Genomic DNA, 17,011 nt, shown 5'->3' with positions numbered 1-17,011 from the left:
TGAGAAACGTCAAAGAATATACATTTATATACAGATATAGCCATTCAGTCAAGCTCATATGGGGCAATATGTAGTAGACCCAGCTGAATAAAATGTAATTTCGAATAATGATCTTGCATTTTGAATGCCCCCGTGGCACTTTACGCATATCTGTAGTCCTTTCATAGCAGTGACCCATCTCCCTGTCTCTTGGTGGGCGGTGGTGCTAACACACAAATGAATCAGTTAGTACCTTGGTAGGTGGTAATCACATGTGCTACTCTGTCTCAGCATGTTAACTTGAAGTGCCTCCACCCTACCTGGATCTTACCAGTGTAGGCCCATATATACCTCCATCCACAGTGGGGATGGCAGTGTAAAATTAGCTTTATTTGAGGCACTAACACGTAACAGAAAAAAACTGTGGAATTGGTCCCAAATTCCTTTCTGGTCATTTTGTTGCCTACCGCCCTCTGAGAACGCTGTGATCTTCCTGTAATAATCCGCTATCTATCCCAAAGTTCAGGTTGAGGGCGAAGATCTAAATCTTTTCCTGGCAAAGGCGTGGAACAACTTTCGTCTCGCTCTAAAGCAAGCCACCAACCTTGCCACTGTCAGAAAACTTCTGAAAACCTGGCTGTTCACTCACTCAATCATAAGTTTATTTTGTAGAGGGACAGGTTTTTTCTTTTTGTTATAGTGTTTTTAGCGACGAGATGTCTCTTGAGGTGGTGGTTGCGCTTTACAAGTGCAAATTTAATTCATTTGAACATTCAATTTCATTCATGATCAATTGCTCAGAAAACCTTGAAGCAAAAGTTCCCTACAGCAAGATGCTGTTTCTTCGGGAAATGAGCAGCAAATGATAAAAAAAATACAACTGAAATCATGATAAGACAGTTACTCCAGCTGGAATCAGATGTCACAAAATGTCCTCTCTGCAAAGATCGCACGCAATCACTAGACTGGTGATAACTCTTTAACCCCATGCGCGCTACGCGTTTTTCCCGCTGTGCGCTGAGTTTTTAAAAAACCCGCGGTTCATGACGAGCTGAGCCCGTCATGAGCGTACGACAGGCGTAACTCATAACGAGCTGAGCTTGTCATGAGCGTCGAAGGGGTTAACTCAGTTGGCGGGCACCAAGGAAGAACGCTACTACTACTGAATATTGGTAACCTCGGCAACGAACCAACCTGAACGGATTTTTCCGGATTACTTACGTTCGACGTACACCAGCCTATGCGTCACCACAGTGAACCCTCGGGATCACACTAGTGGACTGCACGCATCATACATTTAAAGTCTCCTGAAGAAGGGCAAGCCCCGAAATGCATTGGGAACACAAGGAAATGATTATGATGATAATAATCTTAACAATGAAGAATTAAAAGTACAAATAAAGGAAGAAGAAAAAGAAAAAGAAATCTACGAACCTTATTTTGAATTGGATTGACTTTATTGAAAATATCTCAGAGTGCAGCCAAGTGACGTTGCCCACGGTAGGGATAACGCTTCAACTGAGTTTATTCATACCCTCAGACTCAGGAGGGTTTACCTGACTGCACGTACCCACATATTCATGTGGATATAAATCTTTATTTGACACAAGGAGTGAGACCGTTCACCACCATCCGACGTATGATAACTCTTTAACCACAGATCCGTGGTCTGCTCAAAGTGCTCCAGTGTCTGACACCTTTATGTGGGAACAAAACGGTAGACGCAGTGCTCAATTTGTCAAAAAATAAGCGTCTGGGCTCTCTTAAGGAGGCCACTGTAGCTTGCACTTGCCCCTGCCACATTTCAGAATTAGACAAACAATGCCCCCCATGTGGTGGACTGTTATAAGTGCCAAAGCACCTACATTTGAGGCAACCTCTCACAAAGTGAGCACCATTTCCACAACAAAATCCATTCTATTAATGGCGTAAGTTCCTTTTCTCATCTTTTAAAATATATCTTCCAAATAATTAAATCATGTCTTGGACCCTTATAACATATTGTCATAGCATATTATTTCCCCTCTGGGATTTAGCTGAAGTCTAGTTGAAATGGTAAATGTACCACAGTAGATCCTCTGACCCTTATTTAATTCCAACAAATTCCAGCAGGATAGATTTGCTGTAGGTTTCAGAAAACTCTCCAAATCCTCAAGGAGGGACCATTTTGATCAATTCAATGGTTGGCCTATGTGAAGTGTTAATCCCAAATTATTCGGTTTTAGGGTAATTTGAGCTTCATCACAATTATACCTATCCATATCTTCTATACTACTATTATAAAGAGAGAACTGGGAGCCTTTGAGGCGGGAAAACTCAGGAACCACAGCGCCAATCCAAACACCCGATACATCATTGTAATTGTCAGGGTCTGCAGATGGGCATAGGCTATATAAAATAAAAAATATATGTTCTTTAAAACATTTACGATAAAAAAAGTAGTCCCCTGGAAGTAGCGCCGGCTGCGAAGTGCGTGCTGACATCAGGAGCGCGGAGAGGAGCGGTGTACAGGAGCGTGAGGAGGAGAGGCGGACATGAGCGCGGGGAGGAGCGGCGGACAGGCGGGGAGGAGAGGTGAGGAGCGGCGGACAGGCGGGGAGGAGCGGTGCGGAGCAGCGAGGAGCGGCGGACAGGCGGGGAGGAGCGGTGAACTCAGGAGCGCGGGAAGGAGCGGCGGCTGAGGTAGGTGAAGCAGCTGCGGGTGCGCTCCGGGGGACCCACCGACAACGTCGGGGCAGGCGGGGGCCCTGAAGCCTGATTGCTCCCACGGACAACGTCAGGGCGGGCGGGGGCCCTGAAGCCTGATTGCTCCCGGACAACGTCGGGACGGGCTGCTAGTTAATATAATAAAGAGAGAGCCCAAACCTTTGAGGCGGGTAATCTCAGGAACCACAGCACCAATCACAACATCCAATACAGCGTTGGAAAGGACAGTTGCAGCAGAAGGGCATAGGCTATGCAGGCGCCCACTATAGACATTAAAAAGGTAAAAGAACCGTGCCAGAAAAGTAGTCCCTAGTGGGTGTGTCTGCATTGTGCTGTGGGCGTGTGCTGGGGGTGTGACAAATGCTGGGGGCGTGTGGTACGTTCCGCCCTTCATGCCATGTCTCATATCGTGTGCTAATCCCACCCTGCTCCCTTTAAATACCCCTGCTCCCCATAATCATAACCCACCCTTACTCCTTAAAATACCCCAACACTCTTAAACACTAACCCATCTTAACCCTATCAATATACCCTGTACCCCAAAACCCACACCTATCCCTAAACCCTAAAAATACCCCTGTACCCCAAAACCCAAACCTAGCCCTGAACCATATAAATACCCCTGTACCTCAAAACCCAAACTTACCCCTGAACCCTAAAAATTCCCCTGTACCCCAAAACCCAAACCTAGTCCTGAACCCTAAAAATACCACTGTACCCCAAAACCCAAACCTACCCCTGAACCCTAAAATACCCCTGCACCCCAAAACCCAAACCTAGCTCTGAACCCTCAAAATACCACTGTACCCCAAAACCCAGACCTACCCCTGAACCCTAAAAATACCCCTCTACCCAAAAACCCAAACGTAGCCCTGAACCCTAAAAATAACCCTGTACCCCAAAACCCAAACCTACCCCTGAACACTAAAATACTCCTGTACCCCAAAACCCAAACCTAGCCCAGAACCCTAAAAATACCCCTGTACCCAAAAACCCAAACCTAGCTCTGAACCCTTAAAATACCCCTGTACCCCAAAACCCAGACCTACCCCTGAACCCTAAAAATACCCCTGTACCCAAAAACCCAAACGTAGCCCTGAACCCTAAAAATAACCCTGTACCCCAAAACCCAAACCTACCCCTGAACACTAAAATCCCCCTATACCCCAAAACCCAAACCTAGCCCTGAACCCTAAAAATACCCCTGTACCCCAAAACCCATACCTATCCCTAAACCCTAAAACTACCCCTGTACCCCATAACCTAAAACTATATCTGAACCCTTAAAATGCCCAAACACCCCAAAACATACACCTCAGTACCCCAAAACATATACTTACCTTTTCCAAACATTTAAAAAAAAACATGCTTTTACCATTCATGCATTTGCAACGAATTTCGTTGTAAATGTATGCGTGGTAAAAGCATATAAAATGTAATGCCCTGCGTTATAATGGCATTGCGGAGTCATGGTACTTTCGTAATGAAAGTATGCAGAGTGATGCGGAAAGAAAATTGCGGAATAATGGGTGTTTACCCTCCCCCGGTAAGTACATTGGTGGCACGGCGGACCACATCTCCAGCAACATACTCATATTTTTTCCAACCCATTTGAAAAATGCACAGGTCTCTCTCATTGATGGCCAGTACCGACATACACTTTTAGACACACCTCCCGCCACAAGTTCTAGCATTGCGAACTTTAGAGCTGGGGTGCTACGTTCGAATCTCGGCATCAGCTCAACATCCTGTGATTCCAGGCAAATCGCTTTGTCTCCCCGTGCTTACCACAAATGAATGTGTTCTTCTGTAATGTAAATTGTGCTCATGCCATGTTGTCGAGTTCGTGCTATATAATATTGCAAGGAAAAATAAAGTAGGGAAACTCGAGTTCACACACTACTGAACGCGCACTCTTAAGTGCATCAGCAGTGCACTGTGAATCGGAGCGTTTCAGAGGCCTGTCACAGATAAGAAATGCTATCAAAACGAAATCCTACAAAACAATATACTACTGGCCGGAAGCAATTCATACCCGGACAACGTCGGGACGGGCTGCATAATATATTCCTAGAGCGTTATCAATTCTGTGTGATGAACCGATGACACTACTTAGGATCCACTTATATTTGGATGCTATCTGAGGGAAATGAAGTTGTGCTTCCACAGAGGTAAGGATTTTCCATGTGTTTAGAAGTAAGGATTTTCCATATGTGTGTCTCCTTGCTCCTATCTGGAGAGTGTATGGATGATTTCTAACAGACCCTAAAGAGAAAGGAAAATAAAATGTGTTGACATAAGAGGTGTATTGAAAGAAGTGGTGTTCATCCCGAGGAGTTTCTACTCAATGGTAGTCATTTTATTGAACTCGGAAAACAAAAGAAAGAAAAAAGCATGGACTCCCAAAGACTTGAACCTGGGACCATGAGATCAAACATAGATATCCTCATGGATGCTTTAGTTCACGGATCCTTCACACCCATCTCAGGAAGAACAATGATGCAATAGATTTTGGGCAGTTTTGGCAGTCCACATGGTCTTCTCCAAAAAATAAGTCACTAATCAATTGGGATATTGACTTAGGGCTACTTGGCCTTGCTATTAGCCTTTAAGTTCATGGGTGTCACTTTTTCCCGACGATTGAAGGGGACTTTATTCTGAAGGATGTTTGTCTTCCTAATCACATTCATGAGGACTTTCTTCATAGGGGCCGTGGGATGAAAAATGAAATCTTTCACAAGCGGTGGGGTAGCCGGGACCTCCTAAACTGGGCATAAGCAGGCATACAGAGAATAACAGCACAATGTAATCCTATAAGCCATTGTGAAGGTTCCCAAAACAGGGAATATAAGAGTGACTTGTATGGGAAGAAACAAAAACAAAGATCCAAAATTTAAATACACCAAGACCTTTGTCTCTCATTAATGCTCAACTCTTAGAAACAGAGAAAACAGGAATCAGGTACCAAGTGGTTAACAAGGTTGAGTGGTAATGGCTGAGCCACATGTTCTCTTTTTGGACGGTTGTGTGTGATGCATGCTGAGGGCATAATTGTTAGTGCCACATGTATCTTTGGTACATCTGTAATTAAGTCACTGAGTTTTTTTACTGAGTATCTCAAAATACCTGTTTTGTTGCTTACGCCTCCTCTTGTCACACTTAAACCATCTGTGCTATTGTAGAATATGCCGTGTAAACCTTTACGGTGAAGGACTTGGACCATTTAGCAGTAATTTACATCCATGCCAAGTGGACAACTCTTTATCAACTGAATATGATTTGCCAACATATTTGCCAGTCTCCTGCTGTCCTCACAAGCAATGGGATCCACTGTATGTCGACGCCCCGGATCAGCAATGCCCGATAGATGTAGTGCCCAGTCCTTCGAGCCATGAAGGACTTGAGCAGCCTCATCCTGAGGTACACCTTGCTGTAGGACTTATGAAAACGACTATGAGGGTCCTTTAGGAAGATCTTGTGTTGCTTGCAATTGCCACATTCATTTTTCCCTCAAACAGCCAGCATCATTGTTAGACCTGGCATCCTTGGCGTGGGTCCCCTTACATTCCCTCCACTAAGCCTCCCACGTGTGTGACCCATTCTTCAGGACTGGACTCATTCGTGTTCCACACATAGTCCCATGCGAGGCCTACTACTGATAACCTAGCCTCCAACTTCACCGGTTCCCCATGACCCCAGGGAGGTAACAGAAACTCCCAAGCAGCACCCCCGTTCCCCAGGGTTCATGAGACATACTTATCGAACAGAACCGTAGAAATCCCCTGTGTAGAATTTGCCTTTTCTTAAAGATCCCAGACTCCTCATCCGCAAACCGTACTTTGGGCCATGAGAAACCTGGAGGCTGAAACCACCATGCCGAGTTGTCTCCCCAGCCTGGTGTTAGCTGGCTGCCCCTAAATGAGAGGGGTGGAGCAGTTTCGGTCGAGCGGCCTGGACCCCCCCGCCCCCCCCCCCCCCCCCGAGGCCGGCCCCAGCCCCCGCTGGCCGTCTAATGACCCGGCCACCGGCTTTGAAAAGACCAAGGAACGATCTGGCCGGAAACTCCCACACTCTTGGCTGGGGCACCAGGGCACCCCTGCCAGATCAAAGGTATTCAAAGACATCAGGCCCTATAACTAGTGGACTGTTACTGCTCCGGTTGTTGGACTTTTGGAACCCGAGAGCCCTGCTGACTTAGTCGCGGCTCATTCGACCCGTATTCACGGACGCATGGTGAACTACAAGTCAAGCCCTGCTGACCTGATCGCGGCTCAAATCATATCCAAGGACACTTCCTTTCTACCTACAACTCGAGCCCTGCTGACTGTGTCGCGGCTCGAATCATATCCAAGAACGCTTCAATTCTACCTACAAGTCGAGCCCTGCTGACCTGGTCGCGGCTCAAATCATATCCAAGGACGCTTCATTTCTACCTACAACTCGAGCCCTGCTGACTGTGTCGCGCCTCGAATCATATCCAAGAACACTTCATTTCTACCTACCAGTTGAGCCCTGCTGACCTGGTCGCAGCTCAAATCATATCCAAGGACGCTTCATTTCAACCTACAACTCGAACCCTGCTGACTGTGTCGCGGCTCGAATCATATCCAAGAACGCTTCATTTCTACCTACAAGTCGAGCCCTGCTGACCTGGTCGCGGCTCAAATCATATCCAGGGACGCTTCATTTCTACCTTCAACTCGAGCCCTGTTGACTTTGTCGCAGCTCGAATCATATCCAAGAACGCTTCATTTCTACCTACAAGTCGAGCCCTGCTGACCTGGTCGCGGCTCAAATCATATCCAAGGACACTTCATTTCTACCTACAACTCGAGCCCTGCTGACTGTGTCGCGGCTTGACTCGTGCAGGAGTACACACGCTTTGTCTTGCCCCAAATTGAGCCCTGCGGACTGTGTCGCGGCTCGACTCGTGCAGGAGTATGCACGCTTCGCCTTGCCCCAGATCGAGCCCTGCTAACTGTGTTGTGGTTCGACTCAGATGACAGGTCCGCCTCGTACCCCCATCGCAGCAGTGTTTCAATGCGGCTCGTGACCAGCGAGCCGGACGGCAGGTGCGCCTCGTACCCCCATCACAGCAGTGTTTCAACGCAGCTTGTGACCCAGTGAGCTGGATGGCAGGTACGCCTCGTACCCCCCATCGCAGCAGTGTTTCTACGCAGCTCATGACCCAGCGAGCCAGCTGCCCAGTACGACTAATACCTCCCTCCCCGAACCCGCAGCTACTCATCGCGGTTCCCTCGAACCGACCCGGACTGCCGTACGCCTAGTACCAGTGGATTCAAGCCACCTCCCGATTGACTGTGAGTACACGAGTCGCCTCGACGGCTCACACTCAGACCGAACTGTCCCTCCCAACAACGCACCTGGGGGCACCTCTATCCCCAAGCCCATTATAGTGTGTACCCCTTTCTCCTATTGTCCTAGGGATAAAGATTATATAAAGAACCCTTTGTTTCATACACAACTGGTCTGGTGTCCCTTTGTAGTGTGGTGACACCTTATTGTTCATAACCATGAATGCGTGACCCTCTCTGAGGATCAGACTCGAGCGCTCTGCAACGTTTCTAGAGGAGGTGGGTCCCTGTTTGGTCAGAGGTATCTACTTCTGCCAACCAGAGACCTCCAAATCTAACAATCATGAAGACAGGATCTACTTCAGGTGACTAAATACCATATTTGCTGATTTCCATTTTTGACCTCCTGTCTAGGACATATTTCACTACACAGTCTTGCAAACTCAGAATAACCACATTCCACTCCTTTCAGAAGTAATTTAAGTCTCAACTTTTGCTCTGATCCTCTTCTCTTAATCGGATTCTACTCTGCACTGACTTCCCATCAGATCCGCTATCAGAGAACCCTTTTGGCGTGCAGTGCACTATCCACCGTGAGGGTAAGTGGGCTTTATAGGGCAGAACTCAATAGCCAGTTAGGCACTAAGCTCTGGGTATACTAACGCTCTGGTTGCAAAGTGCAATCGCACTTTGCAACCCTAATTTATGTCACCAGTAACGTATTTTGTGAACTGACTTATGTAGTAATACATCAGCTTGCAAAATAAGGAACTGGAATGGGTCGCGGTCCAACATACCTAATTAATATTTGTTAGATAGGTTGCAGTTCACACCAACTGGTCACAATCACAGGTATGGTGGGGCGCAAGGGTCAGAGGATCACCATGCCTGTAATAACTTTTAAATAAAGAACACATCTTTGAAGAAATGGAGCTGCTTTAAAAACGATAGCATTTTTTAAACATTGTTGCACATTTTTAAAAAGATGTATCATAATTCAAAAAGGCATAGGAGTCAGAAGCCGACCCATTTTCTTCTGCAATTAAGTTGCCACCCCATTTTGGGAGTTGGTAACTTTTCACTGGTTTGCAACTGCTGTACGACCATAAATCACTGATACATTTGAATAAGAAATCACAGTTTGGAAGGAACGCACATAACACGCCCCTTCATTTTGCGGCTCATAATCTTTTTCCAACCCCATTTTAGGAATCGATAAAAGTATACTACTTGCTCCAATAATGAGTTTAGTGCATAGTGCAAAACATTTTAGTAGTTACAAACCAAAACATTTAGCAAATCACAGGGTTTGAAACTGAAAGTAGGTTTTATACACCAGGCCTTCGATGCCAGACACCTTTCACTAGCAGACCCACCACGGCTGTTAGCGGACAGTGTTCCAATGCATCCATGCTTGGGCAAGAGCCCTCCACTTGCGCCTGTCAGTAGCAGAAAGAGGATGGGGGCTTGGGCCGGTTAGGCCCACCCTCCTTAATTTGCTCGACGCCATCTGTTTGATGATGAATTCTGTGACCGGCGCAAGTTACTTTACGTGTTTTAATATCATCTTTAATTTTTCGATTATCTGTTTTGCTGCTTTTTTCTGACTGGGTCTTTTTTTTCTAAATTGTGTGCACCTACATTCTGTCTACTCATGCAATACCTCGAACCATGGGGAACGCGAAGGAATTAAATACAGTGCAAATGAACTCTAAAAAATAAGGGAAAGTACTTGGGCGAATTGTACCCTGGGTGATAGTGGTCATTTAATTGAGGAAGTCGAGACTATCCTAAAAGCCAAAGATGCGAATTTGGTAGGTAAAATTGGCCGCGTGACTGTGCCTGACATGTTCAAGGGGGGAGAAAATTAGGAAAGGCACCAACTGTAGCACGGAGGGATGCTTCCGCGAACTAACGGCCATATTATCAAGAATGGGCGATACATTATCGGCGCTTTTATCGGCAGGAAACTGCCGCTAAAGTGGCGATAATGGGCTTGATGATATGCCCTTGTGAATTCCCATAGAAGCCCAGGTTAACACCAGAACCTGGGCTTCTATGGGAATTCACAGGGACATATTATCAAGCCCATTATCGCCGCTTTAGCGGCAGTTTCCTGCCGATAAAAGCGCCGATAATGTATCGCCCTTTCTTGATAATATGGCCCTAACTCCGGGCTCAAACACCCGTGAGGATAATGTGGATTCCTATTGTGCCTCGTCGCCAAATGTGTACAGCTTGCTCCTGACACTACTACCCTTAATATTTCCTACTCATACCACAAGCGCCCAGTCTATCCCCGCAACCACACCACAGACCAATTTTGGACCATGCTGTACCATTTGATTTATAACTCTTCTAGAACCGGTGAATGAATTCACTAAGATGTGAGTTGTAGGAAACGAAGTGCTCGATCGAGTTGGAAGGAATGACAAACTTGTGAAAATCCAGTCTAACAGTATTGTGAATTGTAACTGGAATTGTACCTGTGGGGCGGGGAATTTATGCCCAGCTCAAACATCAAGCAGGCGGAAGCAGGCCTGCCTGTGAGGCAGAGACGTTTTAAGGCATGGGCAAAGTGGACTCTGGCCCAGGGCCCCTATGTTGTGCAGAGAGTTTGCCCTGATGACCTTGAATAATTCTTAAACAGATTGTTGTAAATAGTGTTTTTCTTTCATTTATTTTTAATGTGTGAGAGTCTATTACAGACATTTAGTCAGTTTCATGCAACATCCATATAAAAAGATACTTTTAGATCAATACAGGACCTCACACATGAGTGATGGAAGGGTGTCACATAGATTATTTGGAGTAATATTAGTGAGCTGCTGCTGGGTTACAATACTGAAAACACATATCACTATCCCTGAATATTAGATGTAAACACAGTTAGCATTTGGGCCAGTGTGCCAGTGCATTGTCAGTGACCTGGTAAAAAAGGGCATGTTCTGAACTGGGGACCCCAAGATACGTTTGGCCCAGGGCCACCAAAATGATTAAAATGTCCCTGCTGTGAGGCCTCTTGCTCGGGGTCGCTTCCTCACATCCAGGCTGCGAGCTCTGTTGTCAGTCATCAAGTCGCGTCCCCAAGTCTCAGCCCGCAAAGGAGGTGATGTCACAGAGGAGGGCCTGAGGGATGTCCTAGCACCTGGATAGGAATAACCCACTCGCGAGCTTTAACAGGTCATCAGCTCCCCCATCTCGGCCGAACCCTCCGGCCAGTTACCGATAGATTGAGGTACTGTGAGGACTGAATCTACTTATTCTAACAAGCAGTTCGGACTACACTATCCACCCCGTGTCCATTCACCCCTCTGGCATCCGCTATGGAAGGGTAGTTTAACTGACCCCAGTCCCAAAACTTGACCCTAGGGCCAGGCGCAGCCGGCACTGGTAACAGTGGTTGGGCGGGGCAGGTGGGGTTTTGGAAGTAGACAGACAACGAGATAGGGAAAGTAAAATCAAAACATTTAAAAAACATTTGCTTTCCCTATCCCGTCGTCTGCCCACTCCCCCTCCTGCACCGCCCCACCCACTGCCTCACCGCTCTTACCTGTGCCAGGCTCACAAACACTTAGAATCCCAAATTAATAAGGTCATACATTGGATCAGGACCAAATGTAATTGTCTGTCACTAATAAGATCTGATATTGTGAACGCCAGACGTTGCCATCAGGGGTCCACATTTTCAGATTACGTTCTCGTGACATTGAACAATAAGGCACTGGTTTATGGACTCATCAACCTCTTATGACGCCCCCAGAGCGACCGGGCAGCGGACGCGCGCAGCGGGAGCACCGATTGAGCACCGAAGGTGCGCCAAAAGTAAGCCCGTCTGTGCCCGTCCGCGCCTGGACCGCGCCCAGCGCCAGGACCCCTGGCCCTCGCAGACCTCTGCCCACCCGCCGGACGTACGACACCGCCACCCTCAACGCACTCAACACCGGCCGAACCCCTGGATGCTACAGAGCCACCCCGAGACGCACCCATGGACCCTTCACCTGCCAGTCCTGCAAGTTCTCCTGCATCCGGACCTGCACTGCACCAGCGCCCACCAAGCCGAACACCAGCAGCAACCACCTGAAGTGCATCCTGCTCAACACCCGCTCCGTCCACAGACACGCCGTCCAGCTCTGGAACCTCCTCGACACCACAGCTCCTGACGTTGCCTTCCTCACGGAAACCTGGATGAACGCCTCCTCAGTGCCCGACATCGCCATCGCCATCCCAGAGGGCTACAAGATCATCCGGAGAGACCGCGACAAGCAGACTGGAGGAGGCATCGCCATCATCCACAGGAACAGCATCCGCATCTCGACCAACACCGACGACACCCTGACAACCGCCGAACACCTGCACTTCCAGATCCACACCGACCCCAAGACCACCCTCAGGGGCACCCTGATCTACCGACCCCCGGGACCACGCACTCAATTCAGCGAAGACATCGCTGACTTCATCAGCCCGCACGCCCTCCCCTCCGCTGACTACATCCTCCTCTGGGACATCAACTTCCACCTGGAGAACAACAACGACCGCAACACCACCACCCTGCTTGACAACCTCGCCACCCTCGGACTCAAGCAGCTGGTGACCACCCCCACCCACCTCGCCGGACACACACTCGACGCCGTCTTCTCGTCCAGCAAAGACATCGCCTTCAGCCACGCCACTGGACTCCACTGGACGGACCACAGCTGCATCCACTTCACCTTTAGAAGGACCACGGTCCACCACCACCAGCAACAGGCTGCACGAAGAAGCTGGAACAAGATGACAGCCGACCAACTCGCCGCATCCCTAAGCCAGCACCCTCCCGCCAGCTCAGCGAACCCCAGCCAAGCCGCCGACAACCTCACGAAATGGATCTGCACCTGCGCGGACGAACTCGCCCCTCTGAGGACCCCGCCCAGCAGACCCGGAAGCAAGAAGGCCCCGTGGTTCACCGATGAACTCAAGAGCTCCAAGAAGAACTGCCGTGCCCTCGAGAAAGCCTGGAGAAAAGACCCTACACCGGACAACATGACTACCCTCAAGCTCGCCACCCGAAAGCACCACCAACTGATCCACGCCACCAAGAAAACAGCATTCAAGGACCGGCTGGACAACAACGCACACAACAGCAAGGAACTCTTCAACATTGTGAGAGAGCTCTCCAACCCCAACTACATCACCCCATCGCAAGACCTCTGCAACTCCCTCGCCTCCTACTTCCACAACAAGATCGCTGACATACACAACAGCTTCAGCACACAAACAACGCTCCCCACGACCACACCAATGCCCCCCACCACCACCCTCAACGACTGGACACCGATCAACCTCGAAGACACCATCAGCACGATGAACTCCATCCACTCCGGATCTCCAACCGACCCCTGCCCTCACCACGTCTTCAACAAGGCCGACGCTGTCATCGCACCCCACCTGCGGGACATCATCAACACCTCCTTCGACACCGCCACCTTCCCTGAGAGCTGGAAGCACGCCGAACTCAGCGCTCTACTAAAGAAACCAACGGCGGACCCCACCGAACTCAAGAACTACCGCCCCATCTCGCTCCTCCCGTTTCCAGCCAAAGTCATCGAGAAGACCGTCAACAAGCAACTGGCAGCCTTCCTCGAGACCACTGGATCCCTCGACCCATCTCAGTCAGGCTTCCGGGCCAACCACAGCACCGAGACCGCCCTCATCGCTGCCACTGACGACATCCGAACCCTGCTGGACAACGGAGAAACAGCGGCCCTCATCCTCCTGGACCTCTCCGCGGCATTCGACACTGTCTGCCACCGCACCCTAGTGCAGCGCCTCAGCAACGTCGGAATCAAGGAGAAGGCACTGGAATGGATCATCTCCTTCCTCGCCGGAAGGACACAGAGAGTCCGCCTCCCCCCGTTCAGATTAGAAGCCACGGAAGTCATCTGCGGCGTACCTCAGGGCTCCTCGCTCAGCCCCACCCTCTTCAATGTCTACATGAGCCCCCTTGCGGCCATCGCACGCCAACACAACCTGTACATCATCTCCTACGCCGATGACACCCAGCTGATCCTCTCCCTGACCAACGACCCCGCCACCGCCAGAGCCAACCTACACGAAGGGATGAAAGACGTGGCCGAGTGGATGACGACCAGCTGCCTGAAACTGAACACAGACAAGACGGAAGTCCTCATCCTGGGCTCCTCACCCTCCGCCTGGGACGACTCCTGGTGGCCCCCCGCCCTGGGCAACGCACCCAAACCGACAGACCACGCACGCAACCTGGGCTTCATCCTGGACTCCTCCCTCTCCATGACCAGACAAGTTAACGCCGTCTCCTCGTCCTGTTTCAACATCCTGCGCATGCTACGTAAGATCTTCCGGTGGATCCCCACCGAGACCAGGAAGACGGTCACCCAGGCCCTCGTCACCAGCCGTCTGGACTACGGCAACGCCCTCTACGCCGGAACCACCGCCAAGCTCCAGAAGAGACTCCAGCGTATCCAGAACGCCTCGGCGAGACTCATCCTCGACGTCCCCAGACGAAGCCACATCTCCAGACACCTGAGAGACCTGCACTGGCTCCCGATCAACATAAGAATCACCTTCCGGCTCCTCACCCACGCACACAAAGCCCTACACAACCAAGGCCCGACTTACCTCAACAGCCGCCTCAACTTCTACGCTCCCAAACGCCATCTCCGCTCGACCAGTCATGCCCTCGCCGCCGTCCCCCGCTTCCGCAGAGCGACAACAGGAGGAAGGTCCTTCTCCCACCTGGCCGCCAAGACTTGGAACTCCCTCCCGACCGACCTACGCCTGACCCAAGACCACCCATCCTTCAGGAAGAAGCTCAAGACCTGGCTGTTCGAGCAGTGCGGACCCCCCCCCCCAAGCGCCTTGAGACCCTCTGGGTGAGTAGTGTGCGCGGTATAAATGCCTATGATTGATTGATTGATTGATCAACCTTGAATTACGCACTTCCCATTTAGAAGGGCCCTCCTGTCCTGACCTCAGACTGAGATTGAATCAGCCAATTAATTGTGGAGATTTAAACAACCCGGGAATGGATGACTGGCCAACAGATAGACAGATCCCATCCGTTTCAATGCAAAGGAGGTAAAGCCATCCATCAGGTGGATTGACTGGGTGCAAAAGTACTGTTTGACGACACCGGGGGTGTGAGTGACCTTGTCTTGAGCTGTTTGGTGGGGGCCTGGAATGGGATTGTGTACATGATGTTTGCAGGTTCAGCAAAGATCAGGCGACATCCTGCCAAAAGCTGCTTTCCTCACAAAAGCTGGCATTTCTATGATGTCTTGGCATTTGGGAGGCTTAAAATCTAAATTATGCAGCACTGAGACCTGGGCAGTTAACAAGGTGTTTATCAATAGCTTCACTTCTTATACTGTATCAGGATAGACCACCTGGGACATTTGGGCGGGCTGTAGGAGGATTATTGATTCTCGTAAAAAATACTGTCCCTTGCAAACATACATTATTGAAGGTTGACTCAGTAAATTTCATGGGGTTCAGTCTTAAGTTTCCCTCTGGGCTGAAAATAGATCTATTTAATGCATGAGTGAGATCAGTTCCTGCTAATACTGACCCATCTGTCTTGGTACTCCTTAATGAATTTATTGAGCTGTTCCAAAAGCAGTCTAACGTTATTGTGACTGGAGATTTTAATGTCCCTATTGATTCTTCTCCGTATAGCAGTGCTTTCACGGAGATGGAAGACGAACAGTGGAGGATAACTCTCCTGACGGGTGAACCTTCGGGTCATTTCTCAAACGTAGTTCTCCAGTTATCCTGAATCATTGTCGGTCGGGGCCAGTCGACCTGCAATGGTCACACTCGCTCCGATCAAGAAATAGCACCTATTGTCAGAAAGGGATCATATATGTGCTTGTTGATGTAAGGCTATGGCCATTTATTGATGATCTGAAGGTTGTCTATCAAGTGGATAGTGACCACAATTCCTTGAATACATTCTACCATGGGGATGTTTTTGGTGCGGTTTCATCGTTTCGTCATACAGAGGTACCCTTACCTATGATAGCTAGTACCTATAGGCGGATTTCGTGGCCTCAAGCATTGCCTGACTGCAAGTTGCAGTCGGAGGTTTATGGGTTTTTTAGTTTACTTTTCTGCTTTTGTGGGCCATCTTGATGAGGAAATTCCTACACTGGAAATTCACAGAAAGTTCTTTGACTGCTTTGGATATTTGACTGCTGTGCTGAAGGTCAATAGAAACGGGTGTGGTCATGACGAGCTCAGCTCGTCATCAGCATACGAGCAGTGTGCCACATGACGAGCTGAGCTCGTCATGAGCATGGAAGGGGTCCACAAACTACGTGAACTCTTTTATAAGAAGGTCGTACAAAAGTGGTAATTCTATGTCAGGGATTAAGTTTTGATTGTAATATAGCCAAATACTCATGAATAATGGCTCTACGAAGGAGGTCACAGTAGGAGACAGTAGTGGCCAGACGGGATTATGCAACAGCACTTGCGAAAGTCAAGAATGATTGGGATGAAAAAATTTGGCAAGATTTGCTCGGTCCTGCTGAGTCAAATAATAATAAAGCTTTTTGACACATAATCTCACATGGACGTCTGGATAGTATGAATTCTTTTCCTCTTCATATTCAGCCTGAAAAGTGGGTTTCACATTTCTCATCTCTGTACGCCCCTGCTGATCACGAATGTGTTAGTGTGTCTTTGTGCACAAGCACTGGAACTTCCATTAGAGTTTCCACCAATGTAAATATGCCGGAGGCTGGTGGAGTTAGCTTCAGTTTATCTGACACCCTCTCCTTGAGCAGTCATATTAACCTTGCGTGAGCACATGGCCTTAACAAGATACCTGGAGACCTGTACGAATCTGAGCCCCAAGTCTGATCCAGTGGTGTTCATCCTCTATCGAATGCTATTGCAGCTGGTGGAGAAATCCCTGAATCCTGGAGAAGAGACACAATTATCCTAATTTATAAAATGGGAAACACCTGCAGCCCATCGAATTATAAACCTAT

The sequence above is a fragment of the Lissotriton vulgaris genome, chromosome 6, assembly GCF_964263255.1.
Source record: "Lissotriton vulgaris chromosome 6, aLisVul1.2, whole genome shotgun sequence".
In the NCBI taxonomy this organism is placed as follows: domain Eukaryota; kingdom Metazoa; phylum Chordata; class Amphibia; order Caudata; family Salamandridae; genus Lissotriton; species Lissotriton vulgaris.
This window is presented reverse-complemented; position numbering follows the sequence as displayed.